Source organism: Heteronotia binoei, chromosome 2 (assembly GCF_032191835.1).
Source record: "Heteronotia binoei isolate CCM8104 ecotype False Entrance Well chromosome 2, APGP_CSIRO_Hbin_v1, whole genome shotgun sequence".
Taxonomy (NCBI): Eukaryota; Metazoa; Chordata; class Lepidosauria; order Squamata; family Gekkonidae; genus Heteronotia; species Heteronotia binoei.
Genome location: NC_083224.1, coordinates 119,667,792 through 119,694,601, shown reverse-complemented (window position 1 = coordinate 119,694,601; position 26,810 = coordinate 119,667,792). Strand labels below are relative to the sequence as shown.

The 26,810-nt window shown below is 42.5% G+C and overlaps 1 pseudogene; it reads left to right on the top strand.

Annotated features, from left to right (window-relative positions):
- The window catches only part of LOC132567343 (FRAS1-related extracellular matrix protein 1-like), a 323,692-nt pseudogene that overhangs the window by 175,926 nt on the left and 120,956 nt on the right, over nt 1–26,810 (top strand).

The following is a 26,810-nucleotide window of genomic DNA, read 5'->3' as shown; positions in this document are numbered from 1 at the left end:
CGGAAATATATAGTCTGAGTTACAAGACAAGTCTCCTGATCTACAAATCAAGCCCCAGCCAAAACCCCTTGACCTAGAGACTGGAAACTTGGGGAGAATATTCCTTTCATGGTGCAGACAGCAACTAAGAAAGGATTTTAAGGAATTTGCCAACTAAGGGAGTAAAAAGGAGTAAAACCTGTTTCCCCATAAGGATACTGTGGCTTGAAGGCTGCTGCCTTTTTCCTCGCGCACAGACAGTTAAAGCAAAATGTCATTTGCATAAACCGTCAGATTGGACATCACCTCCAACATTCTAAAACTCACAAGGCTTGCCAATCTTCTTGTGGAGCCTGGCTTCTCTGAGTTACAGTTACAGGAAACTGCTGACAACATTCCATAACTCATCCCCCCAGCCCCAAAACAGTTGGAACACAGAGGTCATTTGCATATGTGGCCTGATGGGTCCTCACCCATAATATTCTAAACAATATGCATTTCCTATTGGGAGTCATTCTGTGGTCCCAGAAGGTAGGACCAGAAGCAATGGGTTAAAATTAAATCAAAAGAGCTTCTGGCTCAACATTAGGAAGAACTTCCTGACCGTTAGAGTGATTCCTTAGTGAACAGGCTTCCTCGGGAGGTGGTGGGCTCTCCTTCCTTGGAGTTTTTAAACAGAGGCTAGATGGCCATCTGACAGCAATGAAGATCCTGTGAATCTAGGGGGAGGTATTTCTGAGTTTCCTGCATTGTGCAGGAGGTTGGACTAGATGACCCTGGAGGTCTCTTCCAACTCTATAATTTTATGCAAGTGCCCTGAGGTAAAATGCACCTCCCAGTCTTCCTTTAAAAATTCACTAGGGATTTTACATAAAAGCCAGTATGGAAACTGAGCTTTCAAATGATCAGGGGGATGTTGTGCATGAACATGCCAAAATATCCACCACACCATCAGTCCCTCAGGCCAACTCCCCCACATACCTCTCACAGCTATCATCTCTTACTGTCCTCAAGAAAAGTGGCAGATGTTGTGCAAGCTACACCAACACTGCAAGGGGACTAACAGATTACACCAATTTACAGATGCAGCAAAGAAATTTGTAAATAGCAGGCATTGGATTCAGTGGGAGCTCACAGGAGCGCAGCTCCTGAGCCTTTCTGAGAGCTCCACCTCCTCCTTCTGAGAGTTCTACCTCCTTGTCCATTGAATAGTAGGTACAGCTGCATAACAATCCATTGAATAGTAGGTACAGCTGCATAACAATCCCTGGATGAGCTCCACCACCTATTTTTCTACAAAACGACCCGTGGTAATTAGTACCTACTATAGCAAAATAGTACATACCATAGCAAAGCATGGGTCTCAAGCTAGTTATTTAATAATCTGCCCTTGAAGGCATTTTTATGTAGGCATGTCAATGAGGGCTATAATAACTCGTATTTTAGAGCATCAGAGTAGAATTAGGTCCACCAATATGGATCCACCAATGGTAGAACATTTTCTGAGTATGAATCATACAGCAGAACAACTTAAGTTTTGTGTTCCTTGCCAAGAATCCTTGCCAAGATAACCCCATGGACAGTAACAAAAGGCTAAAAGATATGGCACTGGAAGAGGAGTCCCTCAGGTCAGAAAGTTCCCAACATGCTACTGGGGAAGAGTGGAGGACTAATCCAAGTAACCACAGAAAGAATGAAGCAGCTGGGCCAAAACTGAAAGGACGCTCAGCTGTGGATTTGTCTGATGGTGAAAGAACAGTCCAATGCTGCAAAGAACAATACTGCATTGGAACTTGGAATGTAAGATCTCTGAATCAAGGTAAGCTGGATGTGGTCAAAGAAAAGATGGCAAGACTGAACATTGAGATCTTGGGAATCAGTGAACTAAAATGGACAGGAATGGGCGAATTTAATTCAGAGGATCACCACATCTATTACTGTGGGCAAGAGTCCTGTAGAAGAAATGGTTAACAAGAGAGTGAGGAAGGCAGTAAAGGGATACAATCTCAAAAATGACAGAATAATCTCAGTCCGTATCCAAGGCAAACCATTCAATATCATAGTAATCCAAGTCTATGCCCCAACCACTGATGCAGAAGAGGCTGAAGTGGACCAGTTCTATGAAGATCTACAACACCTTCTAGAACTAACACCAAAAAAGATGTCCTCCTCATCATAGGAGACTTGAATGCCAAAGCTGGAAGTCAAAAGGTAACTGGAACAAGTGACAAGTTTGGCCTTGGAGAACAAAATGAAGCTGGGCAAAGGCTAATAGAGTTTTGTCAAGAGAACAAGCTGGTCATAGCAAAACCCTCTTCCAACAACCTAAAAGGCGACTCTATACATGGATATCACCTGATGGGCAACACAGAAATCAGATTGATTATATACTCTGCAGTCAAAGATGGAGAAGCTCCTTACAGTCAGCAAAACAAGACCTGGAGCTGACTGCGGCTCAGATCATGAGCTACTCATTGCAAAATTCAGGCTTAAACTGAGAAAAACTGGGGAAGCTGTTAGGCCATTCAGGTTTTACCTTGATCACATCCCTTATGAATATACAGTGGAGGTGAAAAATAGGTTTAAGGAACTAGAGTTGATAGAGTGCCTGAAGAACTATGGACGGAGGCTCATGACATTGTACAGAAGGCAGCAATCAGCACCATCCCAAAGAAAAAGAAATACAAGAAAGCAAAGTGGCTGTCTGATGAGGCTTCACAAACAGCTGAGGAAAGTAGGAAAGTGAAAGGCAAAGGTGAAAAGGAAAGATTCACCCAACTGAATGCAGATTTCCAGAGAACAGCAAGGAGAGATAAAGAGGTCTTCCTGAAGGAACAATGCAAAGCAATAGAGGAAAATAATAGAATGGGAAGGTAAGAGATCTCTTCAAGAAAATTGGAGAAATCAAGGAAACGTTTCGTGCAAAGATGGCCATGATAAAGGACAAAACAAGTAGGGACCTAACAGAAGCAGAAAAATTAGGAAAAGGTGGCAAGAATACACAGAAGAATTATACAAGAAGGTTTTCAATGTCCTTTACAACCACTGAAATCACTGAACTCAAGCCAGACATTCTGGAGTGTGAAGTCAAATGGGCCTTAGAAAGCATTACTAACAACAAAGCGAGCAGAGATGACAGTATCCCAGTTGAGCTATTCAGAGTCCTAAAAGATGATGCTGTTAAAGTGATGCACACATTATGTTAGCAAATTTGGAAAACACAACAGTGGCCATAAGATTGGAAAAAATCAGTTTATATTCCAGTCCCAAAGAAGGGTAACGCCAAGGAATGTTCAAACTATCGTACCATTGCCTCATTTCACATGTCAGCAAGGTCATGTTAAAGATCCTACAAGCTAGGCTTCAGCAGTATGTAGATTGGGAACTACCAGAAGTTCAAGCTGGGCTTTGGTAGAGGAACTAGAGATCAAATTGCCAACATTCGCTGGATTATGGAGAAAACACAGGAGTATCAGAAAAACGTTTATATCTGCTTCTTTGACTATGCTAAGAAGATGACGACATTGGGTTGAAAGACAGCATGATCTGAATCAGCTTAAAGGCTATTTACCAGGAATAGAGGAGTTACATAAAATAACACTGATGCCATACTTGCAAAATCTTGACAAAGCAGAGTATAGGAGAGCATTTATTCTTCTCAGATTTGATATGTTACCGTCAGCTATTATTGAAGGCAGATACACAGGACAATTATACGAGGAGAGACTGTGTATTTGTGGGGACAATAAACCGGAAGATAGGGAGCATGTACTATTCCAATGTAAATTATATCAGCATATTAGGGCCGAGTATATACTCCCGATCTGTGCCAGTGTCCCTGGAAGAAATATTAGATTTCAGCTAGACAGATTATTGGCTGATAGGAACAAAGGAACCACTTTATGTGTGGCAAAGTTTGCTTCGCGAGCCATAAGTCTCCGGAAGCAATTCTTAAGGGGAATACCCAATTGAACGCCTTGGTTCTGGAATTTAATCAGTGTTTTGGGGAGGAAATTATATTTTATACTGTCTATGTTTTATTCTCATTATAGTATTGCCTAATTATATTTTATACTGTGTATGTTTTATTCCCATTTTACTATTGCCTGACTGTATCTTATTAAGTTATTTGTATTTAATTTATTGGTCTTTGACCGTATTAAACTTTCATTCGGGTTTATATTCCGCTCTCCACTTAGAGTCTCAGAGCAGCTCACAATCTCCTTTATCTTCCTCCCCCACAACAGACACCCTGTGAGGTGGGTGAGGCTGAGAGGACTCTCACAGCAGCTGCCCTTTCAAGAACAACCTCTGCCAGAGCTATGGCTGATCCAAGGCCATTTCAGCAGGTGCAAGTGGAGGAGTGGGGAATCAAACCTGGTTATCCCAGATAAGAGTCCACACACTTAACCACTACACCATACTGTGTGGATCACAACAAACTATGGCAAGTCCTTAAGGAGATGGGAGTACCAGCCCACCTCACATGTCTCCTGAGAAACCTATATAAGGATCAAGAAGCAATTGATTGGTTTAGAATAGGAAAGGGGGTTCGACAAGGATATATATTGTCATCCTGCTTATTTAATTTATATACAGAGTACATCATGCAGAATGCTGGCCTGGATGAAGCAGAAGCCAGAATTTAGATTGCCGGGGAAAACATCAATAACCTCAGATATGCAGATGACACCACTCTAATAGCAGAAAGTGAGGAGGACCTAAAGAACCTCTTGTTGAGGGTGAAAGAGGAGAGCACAAAAGTAGGCTTGAAACTCAACATCAAAAAAACTAAGATCATGGCATCTGGCCCCATCACACCTTGGCAAATAGAAGGGGAAGACATGGAAGTAGTGACAGACTTCACTTGCGATGGTATTGGCGGCAAGAGTGTGTGCAGAGTGTAGGCAGACCACAACAGGAAGTTGCCTTAGCAATAGGAACATCAATATGAAGAGCCAACACACCAGTTGCTTTTATAACAAACGGTGTATTATACAAAATATTTACAGCAGTGAAGATATATACATACACAGTCCAGAGTAACAAAATGCTTCACCAGTAATCCAAACACATTGAGAGAAAAAACATTCTGGCACTCTGCTGATTATATAGTACAGCCCACCAATCAGTTAATTCTGTTGACTCATTGTGACTCCTCTAGACAAGTCCAGTTATTACTAGTTATTGCATCAGCCAGGGTAGGCCTGTGACTCCTATCATGTGACACCTGTCATTCTGACAGTTCATGATCTACCATGCTTCACAGCAGGCTACTATATATTAACAGGTATTCCCAGTAGTAATGTATGGCTGTGAAGGCTGGAGCATAAGGAAGGCCGAGTGCACAAGAATAGATGCTTTTGAGATGTGGTGCTGGAGAAGAATCTTGAGAGTCCCTTGGACTGCAAGAAGATCCAATCAGTCAGTCCTAAGGGAAATCAACCCTGACTGTTCCCTGGAGGTCAGATGCTGAAGCTCAAATACTTTGGCCACCAAATGCGAAGGGAGCACTCACTGGAGAAGATCCTGATGCTGGGAAAGACAGAAAGTAAAAGAAGAAGGGGACGGCAAAAGATGAGATGGCTGGACAGCGTTACTGATGTAACTAACAAGAATTTGAGCAGACTTTGGAGGATGGTAGAAGACAGGAGGGCCTGGCATGGCTTTGTCCATGAGGTCGCAAAGTTGGACTCGACTGTGCGACTGAACAACAAACTGTATGCCTACCAACCACAGAGCTCTCTCTCTCTCTCTCTCTCTCGGCTTGACTTCGCGAACGAAGATTTAAGAAGGGTGCAGTAGTCCACGTCTGCTGCAGGCTCGCTGGCGGCTGACAAGTCCAATGCGGGACAGGCAGATCCGGCCACAGTGGCTGCAGGGAAAAGTCTGATTTGGGGTTGGTGCTGTAGCAGTGCGATTCTTCCTCAATCTCCTTTTGTCCTCAAGACCAGCTATGCGTGCGTTCTCAAAGGAAGAGACAGCCTGGTGGATGGTGTGCCTCCATGCTTTGCGATCTGAGGCTAGGTCAGACCACTGGTGATGGTTGATGCGACAGGTGCCAAGGGATTTCTTCAAGGAGTCCTTGTACCTCTTCTTTGGTGCCCCTCTATTTCGATGGCTGGTGGAAAGTTCGCCATACAGAGCAATCTTGGGAAGGCGGTGGTTTTCCATCCTAGAAATATGCCCTGCCCAGCGCAGCTGCGTCTTCAACAGCAGTGCCTCGATGCTTGTAACCTCCGCCCTCTTGAGGACTTCAGTGTTGGTCACAAAGTCACTCCAGTGGATGTTGAGGATGGTGCGAAGGCAGCGCTGATGAAAGAGCTATACAACAGAAAACATCTAACAGATATTACTTCAAAAGGAGACTCAGTTTAAAGTTAAAATCTTATGCACTTTTTGGTCTTAACTTGGCATTAGATTTTTCACCATTCATCTAATGGATTTCTGTCTTTAAATTTGGGGATATACTTGATCTGTGTGTGATAAAAGGAGTATGGGTGGGTATCCTCTTGGGGAACCCATTATACCTTGAGAATTAAAGCTGTTGCTGATCATTACTTTGAAAGTTTGGGGGTAAGACTGGTGTAAATGCATAATAGGTCATAATTCTGTATATTTTGATTATTGGAAAGGTGCATTTTGGTATGCTCTTTATTTTGCAGTTCCAATTCTACGTTGATTGATAAAGGAAACAAAACGCACTGAGAATCTAGGCACACATCTCTTCTGAGGGCATTTGGCGACTGGAAGGCTTAGTCTAATTAAAGACTTTTGGACAGTTTTTGTGCTTTTGTCATACTCAAAATATTGTTTTGTGAATTTCTCTATGAATTTTGCAGCTTGTGATTCTTGTTCATTTAAATGTACTGCGTCTTTACACATGCCATTGTGCTTTTCTATAATGCTGTGCCTGAGACTTGCTGCGAACCATTGAGAAATAATATAGAAAGTATATATATGAATGCTTATTGCATATTTTTAATACTTGAATTAGTGCTTGATGGCTTTATTCCCCAGTGTTTTTTTCTTCCTTCGACTTGCACTCACACTGGGAGTATCCTTGATCTGGCTCCTCCAAATAGTGACAGAAATTGCAGAACAGAGGTGAGATAAATGCAGGTGTGCAAAATAGTGAGGCTTTTGTATGCCAATTAGAATAATATTGGGGACCAGTGTTCCCTCTAAGCTGCAGAGGCTTGTGAACAAAAATTCTACTTTGTGAGCTACTGACATTAAAGTTGGGGGCTGCTGCATAAATTAGTTTGCTCTAGGGCCATTTCTCCTGAGCTGAGACAGAAATGTATGAGCTGGAGGCTAAAAAATTGTGAGCTAGCTCACACTAACTCATCTAAGAGGGAACACTGCTGAGGACTCAAAAATAAATCATCCCCTACTCAGCACCCTTTTCTTAACACATGAAGCTGGTATGTCTGTGTCTCAGTCAACTACTCTTCCCTATTTAAATGCCTCCTTGAAAGGACCCAATGCATTATGTCTAGTGGGGTTTTTTTTAATCAGCTCTCTGTAGCTACAACAAACCATTTTAACTGCTGGATATGTTACTTCAATAAGCTACTATACTAGAAACTTCCTTTTATAATTAAGTAACTTGAGATATCAGTAGAGATCAATAAACTTTGAGAGCACTTACATAAAACAGGAATTGTAAAGTGGATAGTCTTGCCATCAGAAGCCAGTAAAAGTCAATTCCTTTATGTGACACTTCTACAAATGGCATTATGTCATTGCATAATATTAGACGGAAACTAAGATTTTTGTGCAAAACCATAAAATGTAATGAGTTTCACATAACCTATTAATATAAATAGAAAGAGAGTATGTGTGTGTTTAAAATGGACTTCCAGCTTTTCAGCATCCTGAGAATAAGGAAAGTTGGAAACTAACGCAAAATAAATATTTCAGAGTGCTACAACAGTTAATATTGTCTTCTGTAGCAGCATATACCTCAACTACTTTATCTGTTCCAAAACTGGCAAACCCCTTTCTATATTAAAATTTTGGTGGTTCCTAATACATGAAGCTAAAACATACTTGTAGATTTTTTTTAAACAATGAGAAGAGTATTTGGGGGGTTTCCTGTTTTGCTTCTCTGAAATGTATTATCTTCAAATGCACTTAGATTGCTGCACTGGAAGAAGCTGAATACCACTAATTTAGCAATAGGAAGACAATCATCATCATTATAATTTCAAATAGTCCTGTAATGACCAAATTATATAGAATTTGTAAAGTCCGAGGAAATGAATTCATAAACTCTCCACTCTCTGTGTGTAAAACATCACAACATAACTTGACTGAGGAATATGTTTTGTTGATGTAATTCTCTCAAAGGGCTAGATGTACTTAGAAATTTGAAAGATGGCTGATATTGGCCTTTCTGGCTTTCTATAACACTGATCTAAAATGAGGGAAAGTCAGAAGAGGAAAATAATGATCCATGGGATCATTGCAGTAAAATCACAGACTAGAACAGGGGTGGCCAACTTGCTTAATGTAAGAGCCACACAGAATAAATGTCAGATGATTGAGAGCCACAAGACATGAACAAATATTTATACACGTCTTTATGCGCAGATGACTGGGGAAGGCAATGGCAAACCACCCTGTAAAAAGTCTGCCATGAAAATGTTGTGAAAGCAATGTCACCCCAGAGTCGGAAACGACTGGTGCTTGCACAGGGGACCTTACCTTTCCTTTATTAAAACTCTTAATACTTTCTTTGCACAGAAAGATAAAATACATTGTATGCACTTTACAACATGACCATGTTAGAAGGAGGCTTAAAAAAAAAAAAAGTTCTCATAAGACCAGCTTTTTTGGCACCAGTGGGAGAAGGAAACACATATGTACCATATAAATCACTGGCAACCATTTGCATCATTATGCATCTCTCTTTGTCTTGACACCCAGTTTAGTAAATACCACTCCTGCAAGAGCTATGAAACTAAGGGAAACCATGTGCTCTCTTTCCCCACTCTAGCACCAATTTCCCACTCACCTTACACCACTCTCATGTTCGTCTTCTCAGCGGGGCTTCCTTCCAATTTCATACTATCTGCCCTGAGGCTGCAACAAGCGTTGGTGTTTTCACATAGCAATCAGAAATTGGTTTTTAGCAGTTTCTGTTTGCTGCGTGAAAACGCCGACACTTGCTGCAGCTCCAAGGCAGATAGTGTAAAATCGGAAGGAAGTCCCACTGAGATGACAAATGTGAGAGCAGCGTAAGGTGACTGGGAAATCAGTTTAGGTCTCTGGGTGACCTCTGTGATGAAGAAGAGCTTGCAGGCTTGCCTCTTTCCCCCTTCTTTTCCCACTTCACACATGGCAGAAACAGTTGCCTACCTATGGGTCAGTGCTTGCAGGCTGACTGAGGTCCCGATGCTAAACACACTTACTTGAGAGTAAGCCTGCATTAAGTTCCTTCTTGAACTCCAGGAGCTGCATAATATGTGTGAAAGAGCCACATGTGGTTCCCAAACTGCAGTTTGGCCACTCCTGGACTAGAACTTTTATGAATGCCAAAGGTGCTCCATAATTAAACTGCCCAGCAAACAAACCTAGATTGCATTCATTTTTTTAAAAAAGGCCTAGAGTACTGTGAGAAGCTTTGTGGCCTTTTTTTATGTACCTGTGACTAAAGCATGTGAATGCATCCAATGCTAATAAAATCACAGCCTTTGGCTGGTGCTTTGATGTTGCTTCTGCAAATTTTGTCTCATTTTTCCTTCCTTCACCTGTTGGGAAACAAACCATCAATAGGTGGTTGTTTGGGATGGGATGCTTCCACTTCGGGTACTTACTTACAAGGTATTCTTATTTTTATCAGCACAAGGAAGAGTGATGGTGGTAGCTGCTATCACCAAATGAGAGCTTTGTTCCTCAGCAAACGCAAGGTAGGTTCCAACCCACTCCTCACTTGTGATTCTATTGTATACTGCACATGTTTCCCATCTGACAACATAGTTTTAAAATTCTGTACACCAATGCCTTAAATAAGCCATATACCAAATCAAATCTTTTGTACATAAGCAGATGTGCAGAAGCTGCAGAAGTCACACTATATTGCCAACTTAAAACTCGGGGTGGAATATCTGTGGTGTCAGCTTTAAAGCATTTTAAGATTTTGGGTGCTATCACACTGGGAAATTGACGTGATAGTATCCTGAGGCAAAACCCCCCAATTCAGACAGGTCCATGTAAGGGGGATCAGACAGCCTCCACTGAAGCAGCAGCATCCCGACAGCCATCCGTGCTTCTGCCTTCAGACTGCTAGCCCAGCTCAGCTGCAGAAAGGGTGGTTTTTCTGTGAAGGCCGCCTTTGTGTACGCTCATGCCAAGAAGGACACAAGCGCACCGTGGGGAGGAGCTAGGGGGAAAAACACCCTGACTGTGCCGGAAACGGCTTGGTGTACTCACAGCTCTTCCGCTCATGAGTTGTGCCAGGACATTCAGACAGCAGCCAATTATGCAGCCTACAATCAATTCAGGGGAATGCTACCAGGAGAATCCAAGTAGCTTTTAAATGCAGATAGGAGGTGTCTGGGGACGGGCTGGGGATGGGCTGGGCTCAGAGGGCAGATGTGCTTGTGTGAATATGCACCTTTGAATTGAACAGGAGGCATTCCTAGGTCAGGCCAAATCTCTTGTGTGAAACCACCCTTCATGTCTATCATTATGAAAGCTGAAGATGAATAATAAAATGTGTCACTTTTAATGCACTTAAAAAAAACCTTATAGAAATAAAAACAGGACCAGTCTCAATGGAGAGACTTGATGAGAACACATTTGTAGTGGTTCTAGGAAAAAGTCAAAAGAAAAAAAGCCCAAAGAAAAAAGCCCATGGACATAAATGCTCACAGGAAAAAAGCCCACATGGAAACATGCCCACATGGAAATAAACCCACATGGAAAGAAGCCCACATGGGGGAAAGCCCATACTGAAAGAAGCTCACATGGAAAGAAGCCCACATGGAATAGGGTTGCCAAGTCCAATTCAAGAAATATCTGGGGACTTTGAGGGTGAAGCCAGGAGCAAGGTTGTGACAAGCACAATTTAACTCCAAAGGGAGTTCTGGCCATCACATCTAAAGGGACCACACTCCTTTTAAATGCCTTCCCTGCATAGGAAATAAAGAAGGATAGGGGTACCTTCTTCGGGGGCTCATAGAATTGGACCCTCTGGTCCAATCTTTTTGAACCTTGGAGGGCATTTTGGGGAGAGGTACTGGATTCTATGCTGCAAATTTGGTGCATCTACTTCTAAAAACAGGGGGGCCCCCAGAGCACCAGATACCAGTGAATCAATTCTCCATCATACCATTTTTTTATTAATTCCAGCTATCTTTATTGATTTCTTCCTTCCAGATACTTGCAAGAGCCAGCCCTGTTTAGCTTTTCAGATCTATGAGGCCTTTGCTACTGCTATTTAAAAAAGAGAAGCTATCACAGAGCAGGCAGTAATTTGCCTAACCCAAAAAACATACATTTTGACATCCCTGAAAAGCAGTGCTTTTTTTGAGCAGGAACACACAGGAATACAGTTCCGGCTGGCTTGATGTCAGGAGGTGTGATCTAATATGCAAATGAATTCCTGTTGGGCTTTTTCTACAAAAAAAACCCTATATGAAACAATGTTGACACCAGGGGTGTGGCCTAATATGCAAATGAGTTCCTGCTGGGCTTTTTCTACCAAAAAAGCCCTGCTGAAAAGTATAGGCAATTGATACTTCATGATTCCAGTGTGAAAAAATCCAGACAGAATTCTGGTTTTAGGTGATAGAGATCTTATGCTTGAATTAAACAAAGATAGCATCTATGGAGATAGCACCTTTGATAAAGTGCCAAATATGTTTTACCAACTGTACACATGGCATGCCAATGTGGGTAATTCATATCCACCATGTATTTACATTTTACTTCAAAAAAAGAACATGGACACCTATAATGGAATGTTTGAAATAATGAAGCTATTGATTTCAGATCTGTCACCTCAAAAGGTTTTAATGGATTTTGAGAAGGCTTGTATGAATACAGTGAGGATTACCTTTCCACATGCTGAGGTCAAAGGGTGTTATTTTCACCTGTGTTAGTCTCATTAGGAAAATTTACAGTATTGGCTTGAAGACTGAATATGAAACTAATATGAACATAAAAATTACACTGAAATCTCCTGCTGCATTAGCCTTTGTCCCAATCAATTATGTGAGAACTGGTTTTGATGAGCTTGCTGCCACATTTTCAGATGAAGACAGCTACAATTCAGTGCTCATGTACTTCTTTTTGACATATATTAAGAGTGCAGCAGATAGAGATCCTCAGTTTGCTATAAGAATATAGAATCATCATGATACAGCCTTGGAACGGTCACCAAAGACTATAAACTGTTGTGAGGGATTTCACAATGCTCTTAATTCTTTGTTCCATTGCAGTCATCCAGTGTGTGGTCTCTATTTGACGGACTGCAGAGGGACCTGGCTTGACACAAATTAATGTTGGCTAATGCATAGAGGTGGAAAATAGGAAATATGAGACACTACATGACATGGTTGTCACTTCTGTGCAGCAATAGGAGCAAGTGGAAGATAAAATTAGTTACTTAAAGTCAGTCAGTCAATCAATTTATTGCATTAGCACATACTGCCATAGCATCAAACAACCAAATTCAACAATAAAACAGAGGTACAAGGGGGGAAAAAACAGAATACCTCATGCCTTAATACAATAAGATACATTAAAACCCAATTTTAAAAACCAGATATAAAATTTAAAACATCAGAGAAAAAGAAAAAAAAAACTACCCAAAATGAACAATTAACGAGGTACAGTCTTCATTTTCTTTTCCATAATACCAGTCATAAATCTTGCAACTTGGAGGGTAATGTGGCTATCTCTGTCAGACAGCAAGAAGACTAGCTTCTCCTGATTTGACATACCAAAAAGAGAAGACAAAATACGATCCAGAAACCTATTCCGTTCAATGATAAAATCAGGACAGTAAAACAGGGAATGGTAGAGGTCCTCAATGGATGTTAAGTCACAAGTGCAGACTCTTTCCTGAAAAGGAATCTGCCTAAATCTGCCTTCATTGGCCAGTAATGGCAGTAAATCAAAGCGAGCCCTCATGAAGGCTTTCCGGTGCTTAAAATTTGTCAAATTTACAAAATATGGAAGAGGTAACGGAGGCGACAAGGGCAGCTGGCTATAGATCACACAAGTTTTCAGTTCACCTATAATTCCCCTGTCAGCTTGGATAGATTGATCTATCAACCTTTGCTTAACCAAGGATTTAGCCATATCAAACCCAAGGGAGCCTAGGGAATCAACTGAAAACCCAAGCTTAGCCACTATTTCTAAAATAAAACTACGCCACGATCTATCCTTCATTTCCCCATATGCCAAAATTAGCAGTTCCGATGCCATATGGAAAATAATTTTCAGCCAGAAGTTAATAGCCAATTTATGGACTAAAATTCTAACATGAGGGAGGGATAGCTCCAGTCTAGTCATTGGCGAAGGTGTAGAGAGGGGAACTGCTAGAAGCCTATGCGTAAATTTATTCTGGGAAACTTCTAGTGAGTGGAGATTTCCAGAGGCCCATACTAGAGCTCCGTAGAGCAGCTGTGGTAATAATTTCCTTTGGTAAATTTTGACAGTTGGGCGTATAAGACAACCACCTCTTCTTCTATAGAATCGCAGTAGTCCCACTGAAGCTTTTTCAATATTATGCTTAGCATGATCTATATGAGCAGCCCAAGAACATGACTGGTGGAAGATGACACCTAAGTATTTAAATAAGGGAACCTGTTCGATTGGTTTCTCATCCAACCACCAGTTATAGTATTTAGGTCTACGAGCAAATACCATAATCTTAGTTTTGTCATACTTAAAGAGATTAGCTAATTTGCAATGAAGAATTATATCTGAGTTATTGTTGTTAAATAATTGTAGCTTTTACTATTAGGGTTAGATAGTCTTTTGTCGTGGTCACTGGGTGAACCACAATGTATTAATATTAAAAAGTTTGACTAATCTTAGCTAAGGAGTTAGTGGGGGTTGGTTGAGAGACTTAAATTTGAATTAATGTATTGGTAGTTGGTATTATTGATAGATCAAAACACAGGAATTAAAAGAGGTTAGAGGTATTGTTACTACCAGTTGTTGAGCTGGTGTCCACCGGGAGTTGATGACTGGCCTGGGGATTCCGGTACTCCTGGGGAGGGGAAGGTATGACGGTGGGAACAGGCAGATTTATAGGTGAAGGGGGCTGAGACATAGTGGTGCTCGGCCACCTTCCAGCCTGTGTCCCATCCCGATGGTGACAGGTAGTGTGGCCAGACGAATGTACTCGCCTCCGTCACTGGTGTTATGTAACGCCAGGTCCATTAATAATAAGACCACGATCCTTCGGGACTTCCTGCTGGAGCAGGATATGGACCTGGCTTGCGTGACCGAGACCTGGGTGCGCGATGGGGAGACTGTGACTCTCTCCCAGATGACCCCCCCAGGATACTCGGTCTTTCACCAGTCCCGGACTAGCGGGCGGGGGGGAGGAGTGGCATTGCTCATACGAGAGGCTTACTCCTTCAGGGCACTTCCGGCCCCGGAGATTCCAGGCGTTGAATGTGCCGGCCTGATGTGGGACGTTGGGGAGGGGTTGGCGATCTGGCTGGTGTACCGACCGCCTAACACACCGGCCAGCGCCTTACCATCCCTGGTGGAGGCGGCGGCGGGCTGGGCGTTGGAGTACCCTAGGCTATTGGTCCTGGGTGACTTCAATGTCCATGCCGACGACGCAGCTTCCAGTCAGGCGTTGGACCTAGTGTCATCCATGGCAACACTGGGACTCTCCCAGGTTGTTACAACGCCCACCCATCAGGCGGGACACATGCTAGACCTGGTCTTTGTGGCGGGAGTTTTAGTGGACGATATTATGGGACGGAGACAGTGCTGGTCGCCTTGGTGGATGACCTCCAGCGGCATCTGGATCGAGGCGGCGTGGCGGTGCTGATATTGTTGGACCTGTCAGCCGCATTTGATACGGTCGATCATCAGCTACTGGCCCGCCGGCTCGCTGACGCGGGGATTGGGGGATTGGCCTTACAGTGGCTTTCCTCCTTCCTCGAAGGATGGGGACAAAGGGTGGCCATTGGGGGGGAACGGTCCCGGAGGCACCCACTAGTATGTGGGGTGCCACAAGGGGCAGTTCTCTCCCCGATGCTGTTTAACATTTATATGCGCCCCCTTGCCCAGATTGCCCAGAGGTTTGGGCTTGGGTGCCATCAATATGCTGATGACACCCAGCTCTATCTACTAATGGACGGCTGGCCTAGTTCCGTCCCAGAAAGCCTGGACTTAGCATTGCAAGCCATGGCAGGTTGGTTCAGACTGAGCGGGCTGAAGCTGAATCCAACGAAGACAGAGGTACTTTGCTTGGGTCGCGGTGCCCTGGGAAGGGAAATCCCCTTGCCGGTCCTTGATGGTGTGCAGCTTAAAGCAGCACATAAGGTCAAGAGCCTGGGGGTTCTTCTGGAGCCTTCATTATCAATGGAGGCACAGATAGCGGCCGCTGCCAAGTCCGCGTTCTTTCATCTTCGACGGGCGAAGCAGTTGGCCCCCTTCCTGGAGCGCCGTGACCTAGCAATGGTGATCCATGCTACGGTCACCTCGAGACTGGACTACTGCAACGCCCTCTAGATGGGGCTGCCCTTGTGCCGAACTCGGCGGCTGCAGCTGGTGCAGAATGCGGCGGCTAGGCTGTTGTTGGGGCTCCCAAGGTGGGAGCACATACAGCCGGGGCTGCGTGGGCTGCACTGGCTGCCAGTGGCATACCGAGTTCGCTACAACGTGCTGGTTATTACCTTTAAAGCCCTATATGGCTGAGGACCTACCTACCTGAGGGACCGTCTCTCCCCATATGAGCCCCAGAGGGCACTGAGGTCATCTGGGAAAAACCAGTTGAACGTCCCTGGGCCAAGGGAGGCCAGACTGAAGGCCACCCGGGATCGGGCCTTCTCTGTCACCGCTCCACTACTGTGGAATCAACTCCCTGAGGAGATGAGGGCTCTAAGATGTTTAGATCGATTTCGTAGGGCCTGTAAGACCCACCTTTTCAAGATGGCCTTCGACTAGTGATAAAACTAGTGATAAAGCTAGGTATGCTGCTGGAAATGCTCTTATGCTCTGAATTTTACTAAAAATCTAATGTTTATAACGCCATATTGTCATGTTAATTTTAATAATTTATAACTGTTTTAACTATGTTTTTATAAGTATAATGGATGTAATGTGTATTTTATGTTGTGAGCCGCCCTGAGCCTGCTTCGGCGGGGAGGGCAGGATAGAAATAAAAATTATTATTATTATTATTATTATCGGCCGGTCTCAAACTTGCCCTTTTTGGGCAAGCTTATCGAGAGGGCAGTGGCGATGCAGTTACAGACCTTCCTGGAGGATGCTTCCGTCCTCGACCCACTCCAGTCCGGCTTCCGCCCAGGTCACGGGACGGAGACGGTGTTGGTCGCCCTGGTGGATGACTTCCAACGGCATCTGGATCGGGGCGGCTCGGCGGTGCTGATGTTGTTGGACCTGTCGGCTGCGTTCGACACGGTCGACCATCGGTTACTGACATGCCGCCTCGCTGACGCGGGGATTCAGGGGTTGGCTTTACCGTGGCTTTCCTCTTTCCTCGAAGGTCGGAGACAAAGGGTCGCAATTGGGTGTGAGCTATCCCGGAGGTGCACGCTTGATTGTGGAGTGCCTCAGGGGGCGGTTCTCTCCCCGATGTTATTTAACATCTATATGCGTCCCCTTGCCCAGATTGCCCGAAGGTATGGGCTGGGTTGTCACCAGTATGCTGATGACACCCAGCTCTATCTACTTATGGATGGCCGACCAGTCTCCGCCCCGGAAAATCTAGACCGGGCGTTACAGGAAGTGGCTGGGTGGCTCAGACTGAGCGGGCTGAGGCTAAATCCGGCAAAGACAGAGGTCCTTTGCTTGGGTCGTCGGGGCCCAGGAGGGGAAATCCCCCTACCAGCTTTTGAGGGTGCGCCGCTGATAGCGGCGGACAAGGTCAAAAGCTTGGGGGTACTATTGGAGCCTTCCTTAATGATGGAGGCTCAGATAGCAGCCACTGCCAAGTCTGCATTTTTTCATCTTAGGCGGGCAAGGCAGTTGGCCCCCTTCCTGGAGCGCGACGACCTAGCAACAGTGCTCCATGCCACGGTCACCTCGAGGTTGGACTACTGTAATGCTCTCTACATGGGGCTGCCTTTGTGCCGAACCCGAAAGCTGCAGCTAGTGCAGAATGCCGCGGCCTGGCTGTTGTTAGGGCTCCCAAGAAGGGAGCACATCCGGCCGGGACTCCGGGATCTGCAGTGGCTGCCGATAGCTTACCGAATCCGGTACAAGGTGCTGGTTATTACCTTTAAAGCCCTATATGGCCTAGGACCTGCCTACCTGAAGGGCCGTCTCTCCCCACATGTGCCCCAGAGAGTACTGAGATCAGGAACTCAGAATCTCCTGGTTATCCCCGGGCCAAAGGAAGCCCGCTTAAAATCCACAAGGGACCGGGCCTTTTCTATTACGGCCCCCTCCTGGTGGAACCAGCTGCCGGAAGAGGTGAGGGCCCTGTGGGTCCTCGCCCAGTTCTGCAGGGCCTGTAAGACAACCCTCTTCCGGCTGGCCTATGACTAGCTGGTACAAGAAACAAGAAACTGAGTATAGTTACACTGAATGTCTGCTGTCCCTAATGTTTTAAATGTTTTAAATGGTCTAATATTTTAAATGGTTTAATGTTTTAAAACTTAAATGTATTATTATTCTAATGTTTTATGCTTAAATGTTATTTATGCCAGATTTCTGTGAGCCGCCCTGAGCCACTTGTTGGGAAGGGCGGGATATAAATCATAAAATAAATAAATAAATTGTAAATTAATAAAGTTAAAGTATTTAATTTTATTTAAATATATTTCTATGCAGAGTTTAATTTCTATTATTGTTTTTCCTTCTTAATAAAGTTCATTGATAACAAAATGGTCACTTCTTGTTGCATGTGAATATGACATAATTTAATCCTAAAATAACAATATAAAAATAACAAAATGGTCACTTTTTGTTGCATGTGAATATGACATACTTTAATCCTAAAATAACAACAAAATATTATTAAGGATTATCCACAATTATAAAAATCTATGGTGCTTTACATATTTTTCCATGTGGGCTTTTTTCCTGTGAGCATTTATGTCCGTGGGGTTTTTTCTATGGGCTTTTTCGCTTTGGGCTTTTTCCCCTAGAACCCTTTGTAGCATATATTATTGAGTTGCTTTGTAGTATGTAATATTCTTATATTTCGTATGTTTCAGAATTATAAAATATTATGCTTTTAAACTGATTTAAACAATAAAATGCTGTTTTCTGTTTGAAAATAAAAAGGGTAGGGATTCTACTTAGAAATCTGTGTGAAAACAAAAATGACAGAGGTTTGATAGTTGTAATCTGCTAAACCACATGGGAAGCCACATTGCACAGATTTGCTTATAGAAAAGCACTTGTGTGTTCTATTTTTTAATTAACCATATGATTGCTAGATATATTAAGTGAATGAATGGTTTATTGTACATGGCCATTGGCCGTTACAATATAAAAGCACATTATGAAAAACATAATTTTGGCCTGTGTATGTATCTCCAACTGCTGTAGTCAATAAACAATGCTTTCCCCTACACAGATATATTAAGTCGGGGTGTTGAACTCATTTGTTATGAGGGCCAGATCTGACATAAGTGAGACCTTGTTGGACCAGGCCATGTCAGGTTGGGCCGAGCCAGATCGGGCTGGGCCATGTGTGTACCTATTTAAGATTAGGTAGCAGAGATATAAATTTTATAAAGAACACAGACACAAATAGATATACTTTAAAAACTTAAAACATGCTTAAAACATTAGCACTCATTGGTCTTAAAGATGCTTTCTTTTTATTTCCTGAGCAAGGAAGCTCTGGCTCTTTCCTTCTTTCCCATGGGGACTGGAGGGGAGGAGCCTCAGCCAATAGAAGGAAGAGAGACTTGGCTTAGAAGCTCTGCTGTGCAATTGAGAGAGCCTGGCAAAAGAAGCTCTGCCTTCCTCCCTTCCTCCCCAAGGGAGGAGCCTCAGCCATTGGAGAAAATAGAGGTTTTGCTCTGTAGCTCCTGTGCAATTGATCAAGCCTTACAAAGCAAGCTGTTATGCAGAAGGAAGCAAGATATAGGGAGAAGGAAGCAGATGACAGCCAGTTGCTCGATGGCCTGATTCAGCTCCCGAACTGCATGTTTGACACCCCTGTGTTAAGTGGTCCTTTGCTTAACATGCATTAAATGGACAACAGACTAGTCTCAATGCAGAGGAAACAGATTTCTATAGCACAGTAATTTTGTTCAGGCACAGCTAGGCAGGGATACACAGAGACTAATTGATCTTGGCTCAGTTTGGGATTCCTGGTTCATGCCTTAAATAAGCCAATGATGATAGCAAGAGTCAGACAAGGTTGTGGTGATACAACATGGAAGTTTCAGACAGGTAGATGAGCCAATTGTGTATTGACTCTATACATCAAAGTATGATGTTAGTGTCAGTATTTTGTCTGCTTCCTTAATATTTAAAAATCCTCAAACACTTACCATGGTGGCACCTAATTGTCTTGAAGCTCCCCTTGGCATAAAACCAGTTTCTGGCTAGCTAGCAAGAACAAGATGAGATACCTGGGTGTCAGCTATGAACATGAGGGTGTGTGTGCTACAGTGGATCTATCTGCATCTCTAGGTATATGCCGAAACTTTTTCTGTATGAGTGTTTAAGAAGCAGAATCCAATAGATAAAAGATAGTGAGGTTTGTGTAAAAGAAATACAGAAAAACACTGTTTTGGAAGTGCTAATAAATTAGGAAGGCCTGTGTATGTATCTCCAACTGCTTTAGTCAATAAATAACTAAAGTCTAATAATCAGAGCAATAAATATTTCCAACTGAAGAAAAGCTAATATATATAAATATTGTTTATTGTTAACAAATCAATGAGACAGTATAGTGTAGTAGACAAATAATCAGACAGGGACTAGGGAGGCCGGGTTCAAATTCCCACTCATTTGGAGCAGCTATTACTCAGCCGAATCTATTACATAGAATTTGTGTGCATATTAACTTTGGGGAAAATCCCTATTTACTTTGTCCTCAAAGAGAAGCAGGATTCAAATTAGCATCAAGTCAAAATCAATCTTAAAGAATGCCAGTATGAAATAGTTTACTAAGTCAGAAGGCCTATTAATAGAGTGCAACGGAAGCATTCATACAAGTGTAACCTCAATACCCTTCCAGCAGCTGATGAACAAGTGATGATCAAAAGCTAGCATTGTATAATTTCTGCTGCAGTTTATGCAACCCCCCTGGGGAATTAGTCTACACAACTCTAATTTCTGCTCCTTCACCTTCTCATTTTCCAGGTTTTGGGACATTAAGCTTATAGTCAGCTTTGTCTCCAAGGGTGTATGTTCAGTGACATATTGTACAGAAGTTAAAATGGTGCTCCATATTTTGTGTGTGTGTGTGTTTCCATTCATTTCACACTGTTTTTTCCAGACTGCATCAGCTTGGAGTATTCTACATTTTGGAATGAATTTCAGTTAAGATAAAGTAGATATGAACCACTTCTGGTATTTCCACATTAACATTCTGGTTCCAGAAAGTCATGACAGGTGGACAGAACACCTCTCTTTTAGAAAGCTTCTATATCTTCATTAAAACTGTGGGCAAAGGTAGGAAATGGGCTTTTAAGAGTATCTATGGAACTTAAGGGGTGGGGGTGTATGATGCTGCAGAGCTATATGGAGAACAGAAGACTCTCAGTGTATCTCCCTTTTTGGTGTGATTTAAATGCAAGGGTGAAGTTTGTACTTTAGCTTCCTCTAAAGAATGCCTTCTTCTTCCTGTGTTCTCTTGAAGAAGCTAATTAAAGTTCTATCTATTATGTGCATAACTAATGACACAAGTTTACAAATCTGTTGATTTACTATTATGACTGCAGTCCCTTGCATGTGTTCATGACTAGTGACCAAAAGGAAGAGTTCATTCCTGAAACATCTTTATATGCAGTGATCCAGGATTATATCCCTAATGAATTTCAAAGCTGCCAGGAGTCTAGGTGGATCTCAGAGTTCAACACTCAAAACTCTGAGGGGTCCTCAGGAGATCACAGGTCTTTTATGTAGATGGGAGGTGGAAGGGTATTAGAAGCAAAACCAATTCCTCACAGTCTTTTGGTTCAGGCAAGGATGAATGGCCACAAAAACACATGAGAGTAGCCCATTCCAAGTATTATTGTTAAGACTTCTTGGAAATGAATAGAAATCACATGGAGATACACTGGAGTGTTAAATATTTCTAAATTTGTGCCAGGTGGCTGTAATTTATTGAACATAGGTTTTTTTTAAAAAATAGTGCTCTTGTCAAGAAGAAGATTGGCACAAAAGAAATGGAAGCAGCTAAATCTCTGGGGGTCTTCTTTGGCGAAAACCCTCTATTGAGTACTCCTGTGACTTGTGCTCATAACTGCTGAAGAAAACAGGGATGCCATCTGTAAACTGTGATTCATAAACACTCTGTCAATCTGCCACCCTGACATCAGAAAATAACAAGGAGCAGTATTGTCATAAAGAGAGGAGGTTTGCAATCAACCAATTAAATGCATCTAATTTATTTCAGTTACAGCTGAGGCTTTATTTATTAGTAAACAGCTGCATTTATTACAGAGATTTTTTTAAAAAAAATCCAACAGAGAACCAACTGGCATTTTTTATAATCTATTAATCCTAAATAATCATGTGGATATTTCATGTACTTTTTTCAAGGGAGGGGGGAAATGAAATGTTAAAGGATAGACAACAACATTACAAGGAATGAGATAGGAAGGGGCAGTTTGTTTTTTTAAACAAAGATATAGGATATAAGACTAAAGACTATAGACTTATTCTACTCCTTACAAAAGTATCCACAAAAAACTAGGAGACCTTGGATGCCATGTCCCTGGATTTTTCAAGTACTCCTCCTTTGTAGAATGAGAGCATGTATCTTGGTATTTCTTTCCTTTGCTCCATTCCGTAATGCAGGCTCGTTTCCCAGCAAGGCTAAAATCTACTAATTGGTTGTCAAAGTGTGATTACTATTTACAAAAAAGTGAGTTTACAGTTTATAATTGGAGCAGCAACCCCATTTCATCTTCCAGCTGACCCAAACACCAGTTGAGTGTTATTCTTCAAGAGTATATGGGATTGTGTGTGAGGCAATTCTCTCTACTCTTTACTTTCTGTGGTTAATGAGACAATAATATGTGCAATCAAGTGAAAATTAACAACTGGGGGAAGGATGAGTGGGAAGAGCCCATTTACAATTCTTTTTGGTGGGATCCCAAAGCCAGCATTAGGATATTTTTTGGTAATATCTTTCCTTCTTCAATGACACTTTTCTTTCAAGCTCTGGGTCTGAAAGCTTATACACCCTTTTAATTAATCAGTATGGGGAAACTGCTTTGGGAATAGTAACACACTTCCCTTTCAGCTTATGGTTTCTTTTTAGCATTGTCATTCTCCTCTTTAGTAGGTTCCCAATGCAAATTCCTTTTTTCCAACTGTCCATTCAGTGTAGTGCTTCCTTCTCTGCTTTTTTTCCAGTAGTCATTTGCACCCATAATAATATCACATTCAAATGTTCACACCCAGTGTTGGAAACAGATTTGTAAATATGACAAATGATATTTTTCAGCTCTAGCTAACACACTCAAACCAGGGAAATCCAAACTAAATAAAACCCCAGGAAGCAGCCTCTAAACAATGGGTCTCAGCCTGCAAATGTCCATATTTTACATCTACTCTTCTATACTGGGTCATTTGATCCTTATATTTATATGGCAAAAGATGTCAGAGGCAACAGTTATCAGGGACAGCAATACACAAACATTTCTTCTAATGCTTAACTCCTGCTAAACACTGTGGAACCAGAGCTGCCTCTGCCACGTATGCAGCACAGGGAGCCAGTTGCCTGGAGTGGTGCAATTCAAGAGGCGGCTGCCAGACTGTTCCTTTCTGGCAATCTTCCCTAATCAGCATGAGAGTTAGAACCCTTCTCTGCCTGATATACCCAGTCTTTGGTTTTCCTGAACTACAGTGCCAGACATTGCTTTCACTCCAGGATGCCTTCCAGAACCACCAAAGCTTACAATTCTGCATGGTTCATCTCAGTATGTCAGTATTCTTTCTAGGGATGGCTGTGAAATGTGAAGGGGAGGGAGTAGAGTTCAGACATTGGACACAGGGAGTCTGCTCCTCAGATCCACTTCAGATTTAATCCCAGACATTTAATCCCAGATTCCAGGGATCTGATGTAGACCTGGTAGTCAGGCTGCAGATGGATCACTCCCTCCCATGCTTTATTGACTAGTATGTTGGGGAGGACTTGACCTCTTAATCACTGTAACTTGGTAGGAAATGTTCAATATTATAACAAATATTTGCAGTAAAAAAATCAAATATTTGCTGAGTTTAAAACATTCTAAACCAAATAAGATGGCAAACATGAAGGTGCTACAAACATTTTTAAGAATACCAGTGTATGAAAGCAGCATTGTTTGACTCGGCTCTCCAAGACAGTGCGAAAATAATTTCCCTCTTCTTCAAAGGTAGTGAAATGCATTTTTTTCTGCTCAGCACAATCCTAAATGAGTTACACCCTTTTAAGTCCATTTTCATTTGTGGACTTGGAAGGGTATAATGCTGCTTAGAATTGCACCATACATCCCTCCCCCAATCCTTACTATTTAAGTGCTGTTCTGCCCTTCTCTCCCTTCCCAGTCTTAGCCAGGATTTTGTATTATATCAACAATATAGTCACAGTTCCTGTTTCCTCTTAACCTGGGTTAGTAAATTACCTTCAGACCTTTGATTATCACTGGCAAAGATAAATGCTGAGTAATGTTTCAGTTCAACAAAGGAAAAGTGGGGGATTTGTCCTGGGAAAAGTGAGGTGTGGCACTCTTGAGACCCTGGTTTACTCTCAGTCTTGTAATGAATGTTATGGCTACAGTAAGCCAAATTATCCTGTAATTTAAAATTTAAAAAAGAGAAAAACTGCAATAAAGCTAGTAAAAGCAGATCACCCTTGGCAAGGTGACAGCATCATATAACCCCTTCAGTTTAAAGTGGCATGCTGTGCTTAGTACATTAGGGCATTTTATCTATTAACTTAATTGTTCATTGTATGCAAATGGATTGCTTTCAGTTAAGAGTCAGTTTAGACTCATTTGTGGTGAAGGCAGGAATGCATGCTCAGATCACATGTGTGACTGCACATGTGTGCTAAATGGTCTTTTTAGATGTGTCTATACATACTGCTAAGCATACCCATTTGAGCATGCTTGCCTCTGTGCAGAGTCCCTAAGAGGGAATATTTATGTTGAAATACATCCTTCTTTTGTGCAAATAAAGCTTAAAATAATGTTCAATAAATTCTGACTATTAACACAGGGATTTCAAAAGCTAGGAGTTATCAAAGGAATTGTTTCACAGCCTGATTTGACAAAAATTATCTCTGTTAATCCCTGTGATAAACTCCATCACTGCTTCATCATCTGTGTTTGAACTACTTTTTATTCCGCCCCCCCCCCCCCCATTCTTCCACTCAAGCTGGTTCCCTCTGTGGAATACTAAAGAACTGAACACCCACCTACACATACACACACACACCTTTCTCTTCTTATATGTGATTTTTTTTGTATCTCCCCTCCTCCCTTTTTATTTTAGGTGACATTGTTCTATTCACCAAACCTGTAACTTTAACAGAGGGTGACAGGGTGACCTTGACAACAGATGTTCTTATGGCAACAGATGGCACTGGCAAACCCGAGAAGCTGCTGTATGCCATTTCTGTGCCACCTGTGCATGGTCAGATTGAGTACATCAATTATCCCGGCATGCCCATTTCCCGCTACAGCCAGTTGGATGTTGTGGCCCAGAAGATTTGCTACATTCATGACAATAGCCATGAGGCCAGTAAGGATTCATTCAGGTGAGAAGGCCTCCCCTTTTAAACTCCCCCACCCTTGCAATATGTGGGGAAGCCTTTCAGGAAAGCTAATTGTTACCCACCTCTCTATGATGTTTGCTGTCTGTGCAGTCATTACAACATTAAAGTAACTGGCATAAAAATACAGAAGCGACAATTTGGGTATCCTCTCATGAATGCAGTAAGTACCAGCAATTGACAAACTGTAATGTTTTAAGTACTACAGCCAAAGTGTTGGGAGCCAAGTACACAAAATACTGAGGGATACATTTGATGGTTTTTAAAAAATAAATTAGCATATTAACTCAGATCAATACATTACATTGGAAGGCTTCTGTTTTCCCCAACCACCTATATATCAGGTAGCAGGGAAGGCATATTGCTAATATTGTTACTCTACATTTGAAATTGTAGTTGCTCCCAGGGGTAGGGTTTTTTTCCCCAGTCGGGAGGGGAGAAATCCACAATATTGTCTGAAATCATTGGTAGAAGTTAATCCAGATGGTGGTGTCAGTTCTAAAGAAAAGCATATGTTGGCTATTATAGTACTTAAATGTAATGGTTTTATATACCTCAAGTGGGCAGAGAAGAGAAGAGAAAAAATAAAGCAGAGATTCCCTCCCTCTATCTCTTTTATACAGAAGGGGGGGAAGATTTCATATTCTCTTTTTACTGATATACCAACAAATGTAGCAAGAATTGAATAATGGAATAATAGTTCTTAATACCAACCACCTGAAGGGGGGGATATTGTTTAAATGAGCCATAGGATAGGGACTTAGGTCTAAGCTGTGGAGGATGCTGAAGTTCTGTGGTTGGAATTAGGGGTGTGCAAAAAAAGAATAATTTGGAATTAATCAGATTCAGAAATATATGGGGCCAAAATATTCGGAATACCATATATTTCCGAATATCGGTATTTGGAATAACCATATATACTGGAGATATACGGCTATTTCCGAATATACAGCCCCATTATACCCTATGGGCCATTGAAATCAATGGCAAAATAAGATATATTGGGAGCCGCCTAGAAAGAAGGCAGAGCTCCCAAATTTGCAGAGGCCTGCAGGGGACTCTCCCCTATGAACCCCCCAAGTTCCAAAAAGATTGGGCCAGGGGTTCCCATTCCAGGGGCACCCAAAGAGGGTGCCCCTATCCCACCATTATACCCTATGGGACATTGAACTCAATGGTAACATAGGGCATAATCAGAAGCTACTGGGGGGCAGGTGGTTTGAGTTAGAGCCCCCAAAACTGCATGGAACCTGCAGGGGACTCTCCCCTACAAAACCTTCAAGTCCCAAAAAGATTGGGCCAGGGGGTCCCTGTCTTTGGGCTCCCCAAAAGGCCCATTGCCACCAATGCTGGGGAAAGCCTAATTAGCCACTTCCTCCACTATAATTACTGTGGGAAGAGTGCCTCTGGCCAGAGGGGGGTTTGAGAGAGAGGCCCCAAAACTGCAGGGCAGCTTTAGGGGACTCCCCCACATGCAACCCCCCTGGCCCAAAAAGACTGCACCCATCTGTGGGCACCCCAAAAGGAACACTGTACCTAATGGTGAGAAAAAAACAATTAGAGCAACTTCCCCCACTGTAATTATCGTGGGGAAAGTGGCTCTGGAGAGCAGGGGGTTTAGAGGAGAGCCCCCCAAACTGCTTTGCAGCTTCAGGGCACAGTCCCACACAAAACCCACAAGGCCAAAAAAAAAAATTGACCAGAG